Here is a 7,258-nt window from a genome sequence, read left to right on the forward strand (position 1 = left end):
TGTCTCCACCCATTTCATATGTCTATGATTTTATTTCTCTTGTTTGTTTATGAAACTAAGAGCCTGGTTATCTACAATACAATGAATTCTTTGGGTAGCAAATAGTTTCTCCATTTCTTAAGGGATTGGATAAGGGCATACATTTCCAAATCATAATAAGAATATTTCTATTTAGCTTCATTGAGTTTCTCACTAAAGAAGGCTATAGCTCTACCTTCTTGACTAAGCACCTCCTATTGCTATGTTTCTTGCATCACATTCTATTTGAAAGACTTTACTAAAACTAGGAAATGTGAGGACTAGTTGTTGAGCTAGTTTCTTCTTAAGAAGTTCAAAGGATTCATTAGCTTCTATTGTCCAAAAAAATTTACATTTTTGTCCTCCTTTTATAGTATTCAAAATAGGTGCACAAATCAAGCTGAAATTCCTAATAAAATTTCTATAGAAAGTGGTTAAACCATTAAAACTTCTAACTACTGTAATAGTCTTAGAAGTTGGCCATGAAAGAATTACACTTACCTTATCTTGATCCATCTTGAGTGTTCCTTTTAAGATTACAAATCCAAGGTATGTCATTTTTTGTTGCATGAAACTATATCTCTCCAAATTAATCATCAACTTTTCTTTTTGTAGCCTCCTCAACACCAAGTCTATATGTTTCAAATGCTCCTCTGTTGTGTTGCTGAAAACTAAGATGTCATCTAGATATACTATCACAAACTTTCCAACAAAATATTTGAGAACTTCATTCATGAGTCTCATAAATGTACTAGGAGTGTTAGACAATCCAAATGGCATTACCTTCCATTCATATAATCCCTCCTTTTTTTAATGTTTTTTTCCATTCATCTCCTAGCCTAAATCTTATTTGATGATATCCACTTTTTAAATAAATTTTTGAAAATTATCTTGCTTTACCCAAACAATCAAGTAAATCTTCTATCCTAGGCATTGGAAATTTGTACCTTATGGTGATTTTATTGAGTGTTCTCAAATATGTGCAAAGCCTCCATGTTCCTTCTTTCTTTGGTGCTAGGACTACAAGTACTGCACTTGGGCTTAGACTCTTTCCAATCAAATTGGCTTCAAGTAATTCTTCAATTTGTCTTGTCATTTCTTCATTCTATTGGGGTGTTAGCTTGTATGCAACTTTGTTGGGTAATGTTGAACCTGGTATAAGATCAATGTAATGATTGATTTCTCACATAGGTGGGAGACTTCTCAGTATTCCATTAGCTATGATTTCCTTGTACTTATTTAAAATTGGTTTAACTTCTTCCACCACCTTTTGTGTCTTCTTTTCTACCACTTCCAACTTCAAATTTGAACAGTTTCCCATTTCTAATTTTTCTTCCTCAATCTAATTTTTTGTAACATTTTTTAATTTATCTTTACGTACTATAATCAATGAAAAAATAGGACACTTCTTTCCTTTAACTTCCTTTAAGAATTATTTCCTACCCATTACCATGATCTTAGCTTCTGTATCTTTTGCTTCTTCTTGACTTGGTTTGGTTAGAGATATTAATTCAATCCCCTTTCCACTCCTTGTAATGGTTTACATGTTCTTTACTCCATCATGTTGTGCCTTGAGATTGTATTTCCATGGTCTTCCAAAAAGTAAGTGACATGCATCCATATTAACAATGTCAAACAACAATGTGTCTTTGTCTGTTCCAATCTAAAATTTAGCCCAAGCTTGTTCTTCCACTATGGTTTGTTGTCCTTTATTCAACCAAGACACTTTCTAAGGATATGGATGAGGTGTTCTTGGTAACTTTAACTTCTCCACCATTTCAAGAGCTACGAAATTTTCTGTGGAACTAAAGTCTACCAATACTTTACAAATTTTTCCTCTAGACTTACAAGTAGTTCTAAAAATAGACTTCCTCTGTGTTGGTTCTTCTTTTACAAACATCTTCAATAGTGTTCTTCTCATCATAAGGGCTTCTCCTCTTTATGGATACCCATAAGTGTCGAAACCATTTTATGAATCAGCTTCCTATGCAAGGTGTATTCTCCTTTCTCCATGAGTATTAGAGATTTTCTTTCTGGACATTTGTGTGCCACGTGACCCTATTGGTTAAAATTATGACATCTTATTATTCCATTCATTCTTCCTAGTGATCTTCCTCTAAATTTTGGTCTTCTACCTCTAAAACTTCCTCTAGAATTATCAAACCTGGTTGCTTCATTATATGTCATTATTTGTGGCTAAAAATTTGGGCTTCTTCCTCTAAATGTGCCTCTTCCTCTGAATGAATATCTCCCTCTACTTCTTTTTTTATTCTCTTTCCTTCTCTTGATTTTCTCCTCCACTTTCAAAGCTATTTGATAACACCTAGCTATTGTGTTAGGACTCAATAACTACAACTCCTCTTGTATGTTCATTCTTCGACCATATAAGTATCTTTCTACCTTGACACTCTCAAGTTATGCCAATTTTGATCTTAGACTCATCTTTTGGAATTCCTCTATATAATTACAAATATACATATCTCTTTGTCTAAGATTCCACCTCTTCTAGTGTAATTGTACTTCATAATCTTTAGGAAGATAAGTCTCTTTTACCATAGACACCATCTTCTTTCATGAAAAAATATTCTTGTTGTCTTCCTTTACTCTTTCTTCTTGTAGAAAATTCCACCATGTAAGGGTTGCTACCTTCATCCTAGACTTATCCATCTTGACTTGTTGTGATTCTAAAATATTCTCACATTTAAAGTGATTCTCTAAAGCTTCAATTCATTCCAAAACTACTTCAGTATCCATCTTTCTTATAAATATAGGTAACTCGATGGATTTACCTCCCAAAGCCTTCAAGCTTTAATGAATGGCTTCTCAATTTTAGATAACTCATCCTCATCATCATCTAGGGTTTCTTCTTCTTCTTCTTTCATTTTCTTTTTCACTTCTCTATTCTCTTTCTTATAGAGCTCTTCTTGTTCCTCAACATTCTTAGCTAAATCTTTATTGGTCACCATCTTGCTTGACCCCACTAAAAACTCTTGATTAGGAATATACAACATGTAACTTCACATAATTTGAAGACTCTTTTTCTCTAATACCAAAAATGATGCAGAGCCTCACCTTGGAAAATTTAGAAGGAAATTAATCACTTGACCAAGTTGCATCAAGGGGCACATACACCTTTAGGATCAATTTTAACTTGTCTCAAATTGTTATTCAACTAACTTACTTAATACTAATTCACAAGCTGACATGCAACATGAACTTCTTTGACCTCCTATAGCAACATTAGTTTTATTGCACGACTTAATTCAAACCAACCACTTCCTTATTTAACAAACCGGTTAGGCTTCTTCTATCTTTTTTTCCCTCCCTTAGAAGTGGAGGTCTTTGTAACTTCTATGTCTGATGCCTAAATCTCTTCAACCTCCTTGTTATACATTCTAAAATGGCTTGAAAGCATTGGGAAAAACTATATCTAGGCACTGAAAGTAATAATTTGCACGCACTAGAAACTCTACAACTGCTTAGATTTTATTCTCTTTGTGAGCAGTAAACTATAAGTGCTCAAAAGAATGTCTTTATAACTCAATGTACATCATCAACATCCCTTTGCATTGATTTTTAGCATGCTTGAGTCTTAAAACTCAGCTTATTATGTCACCTCAAAGGAGCGTCATCATTAATATCTAATGTTACACTTTCTATACATTGCTTGATTCTCATTGGTGGAGAGCCCTTAGTTATTTCCAACTCAGAAAATGGAAAACATATTTTCATGTCAAACAAGTAGGGTTTATGATTTTACGATCATCATAGAAGTCAACACCCTTCATAGTATCTTAGGCAAAGATCAATGTCTCTACAATCTTATGATCATTATTGAAGAAAGAGATCTCTTGTATTATCTTATAATGTAAAGAGAGGATCTATGATCTTAAGCTAACTTGAAATCAAACCCTTATTGGAAAATCATAAACCTTGAGAAAAAGCCTTTATGATCTCACAACAAGTGGTTTATACTAAACATTGTAGCATATTATTTCAATTTGCCTCACCTCATGATACTACAATTGTGGTTTATCTATCATTTCGTAACTTTGGCAATTACCCTTCAAGCCCTTGCGATACTATGAGAAACTATTACCCTTTTACATCATAGCATTTCTAGCATTATCTTTCAACTTTATGATCTCACAACACACTAGCCTCATAGCATCATAACACTTTATCTCTTCCCTTGAGATTTTACGATACAATGCTCATTGTAAGATCAGAGATCGCAATATGTTATATTAACATAAACTTATATGCAAAATAAGCTCTTGGCCCCACCGGTCCAACTTGGCATCCACCTTGTATATGTTGCATGGTTGACCAATCAAAATAGGACACACATCACGTTTCTGACATTGAACTACCATCTCTTGTCATTTGTTACCTTATGATCTTATGATCATAAGCCCTTGTAGCATTGTAAAGCCTTGAAACTACTTTTGAGATCTTGCGACCTACTATTTATCATAAGATCAAAGGGGATGACCAGCCATGTCTCACAAAATCATTCTACTTCATCATTTGGCCCCACATTGCTTTATCAAACTAACCCATACAATCTTATGATAGTCACTTTATCGTGCCATCGGACACTTCAAAAATTTCTCCCATGATTCTATGATTGGGGCCTTAATGTAACATGGAAGAACCTCTGCTCCTTTTTATTTCACACTTCTATGATCTTACGATAAGCTAGTTATCGCAAGGTTGTGACCTTTCTTTTTTGCCTCTACAATCCTTTGATTACCCATATGTCATAACATCTTACACCTTGGTTTAGAAATCCTTTCATCAGCACAAGTACAATCATATGACACAAACAAATTTTAAGGTTGGGGAACTTAAACACCACTATGATCCTCCACCAACCCTTATGCTATAACATTGGAAGAAAGAAAATGTGAGCTTGTGACTAGATGCCAAAGTCATGATCGTAAGATCGGAGTTCTATGATTTAAAAGATACACAATCTCCCACTTGAAAGAATACTTAGGATAAGGGGAAAAGGTTGCAAATTTGACAAATTTCATTTAATGGCAAGATAAAGACACAACGTTAGGATACCAAAATAATCTGGTAGGGCAAGATTTTCACTATTTGAACTTAGGTAAAATAATTTGGCTAGGGTACTTTTGAAAACTAAAAATAAATGAGACACGAAACCCTAGCAATTTCAAATAATTTTAGATCATTTTCACAATGAAAATCAAAATTGAGTACAATAAAAATGAGGGCTATAACAAAGTACTTCAGCTCTAATAGCTAACTATTGTTTATTGATAAGGTACAATTGACATCTACCTAGAAACCTTCTATTAGCATCCATAATTGATGGCCCTACATGAATCACAAACATGTGCAATCTATTTATTATATCTAAAGTTAAAGTCTTCCAAGTTAACAATGAAATCACCAATTAATATTGGAGTTGCATGATCATTTATTTCATTAAACAACAATATTAATATTCATACAGGCCAAAAGTTGCTCAATTTTCTCATGAAACCTAACGTCCATTTTCCTTCTACTTTAATGAAACTTCTAGTCAATATTCCTTTGGAATTCCAACATCATAACTTTAATCCTTTTATATGGGGATGGTGGTGTAATCACCTAAAAATGGTCATCTAGACTATTAGCCCCCTTTTCAACATTTTGGCTAAATTAATTTAATCATTTACCTAGACCAAATTGCTAATAATCAATTTATTTGATTATAACCTATAGTTTGACTATGCTATCCTAAGTTCATTATTTGATTAAAAGAACATGTCCCCTTTTAATTAAATAAAAGACCCCATTCTTATAACCCACTTAAAGTGCACACATAAAGTCCTTTTTCTATTTTGCAATTAAAAGAAAAGGCTTTGTGACTTTTGTCTTATATGACAAGTCAATTTATATTCTATTGGTTGATTTGTGTGTGCACATGGATCACTCCTATTTTCGAATTCCACCGTTGATCATCCACCATCTTCATCTTGATCTCCACCGTCCATACATCTTTAAAAGGGAGAGAGCTTTCCCCTTCAATCAATCCATATTTTGAATATTGTTATGCTGCAGGTTTTCTAACAGGTTTCTTTGGAGCTTTGTGGAGAACTTCTATTTCTTGTCTACATTCTCTCATACCATAGCATCTTAGCTTAGCTTTCATTTTTACATGTAGCTTAATCTCACATAGCTTAATAATGGTATTGTAACACTCTCATACATGTTTTAGCATAGCTGCATTTGACATTCTCATTCTAGATTAATCTTCATTTGCATTGCATCCTTGAGGAACTCCTTGGGACATTTGCATTCTTGCATCTTGTCTTTGGAACCTCCCATTGCATGGTTTACTAGCAAGAAGAGTATCTCTAAGGCTCATCTGAGAGCCCTTGAACTTGAAATACACTCTCTTGCACTCCGTGGATAGGGAGCTCTAAGCCGGCATTCGAACATTCCAAACTCATGGAATCGTTTGGATAGAAGGGTTTAGAGTGTGACACTTTCGAGTGCACATTTTTGGCGCCCACCGTGGGGCTTGAATCAAATTTTCAGCTCCATTTGCTTTCATTTCTTATCTTTGGTTTTTTACAGCAGCATATTGGGTCTAATCAAATGCTTTTGTAGAATTTTCACTTTGGTTTTAAGGCCAAGCCATAAGTAAATTGGTTTGAAGGCCAAAAACTTAGTTGGTTTAAAGATTTGATCATATCTTTTAAACCGCTTAGAATTTGGTTCTGAAATTTTGTTTGCAGGTTGCGTATATGCTCAAAATGTCTCAGTCCAATTTTCAGAGCATTTTGACATGATTTTTGGAAGTTATGATATTTTCTTTATTTTTCATAAAAAGCCGTTTTTGATCGCAAATCAGCGCATTTTTTGAAAAAACTTACATTTTCAGAAAGCTTTTTGAATTCTAATGGGGGTTCTTTCTTTGTGTTTTTAATTTTGAGATCGTATTAAGAATAAAAAATTCAATTTGATAAATTTGGCCTGTTTTGACAAAATCAATCTCTAGGGAGCAAATGAAGAGATTTTTTAAAATTTCTTGCATTTTTGGAAAGCTCTCTAATTTTTAACAGGGGTCTCTTTTTTTTCATTTTCATTTTTGGATACAAAATCATAGCAAAAAAGTTCAATCTTGTTGACTAGGTCAAAACCAAAGAGTAAAAATGAAAGCATTTGTGATTAACTTGCACTTTCTTTGCATGTACTTGGTTGGAGGATAAATTAGATTTTT

This window comes from Cupressus sempervirens, chromosome 5 (genome assembly GCF_028749045.1).
Source record: "Cupressus sempervirens isolate cs-2001-9-10 chromosome 5, ASM2874904v1, whole genome shotgun sequence".
Lineage (NCBI taxonomy): Eukaryota > Viridiplantae > Streptophyta > Pinopsida > Cupressales > Cupressaceae > Cupressus > Cupressus sempervirens.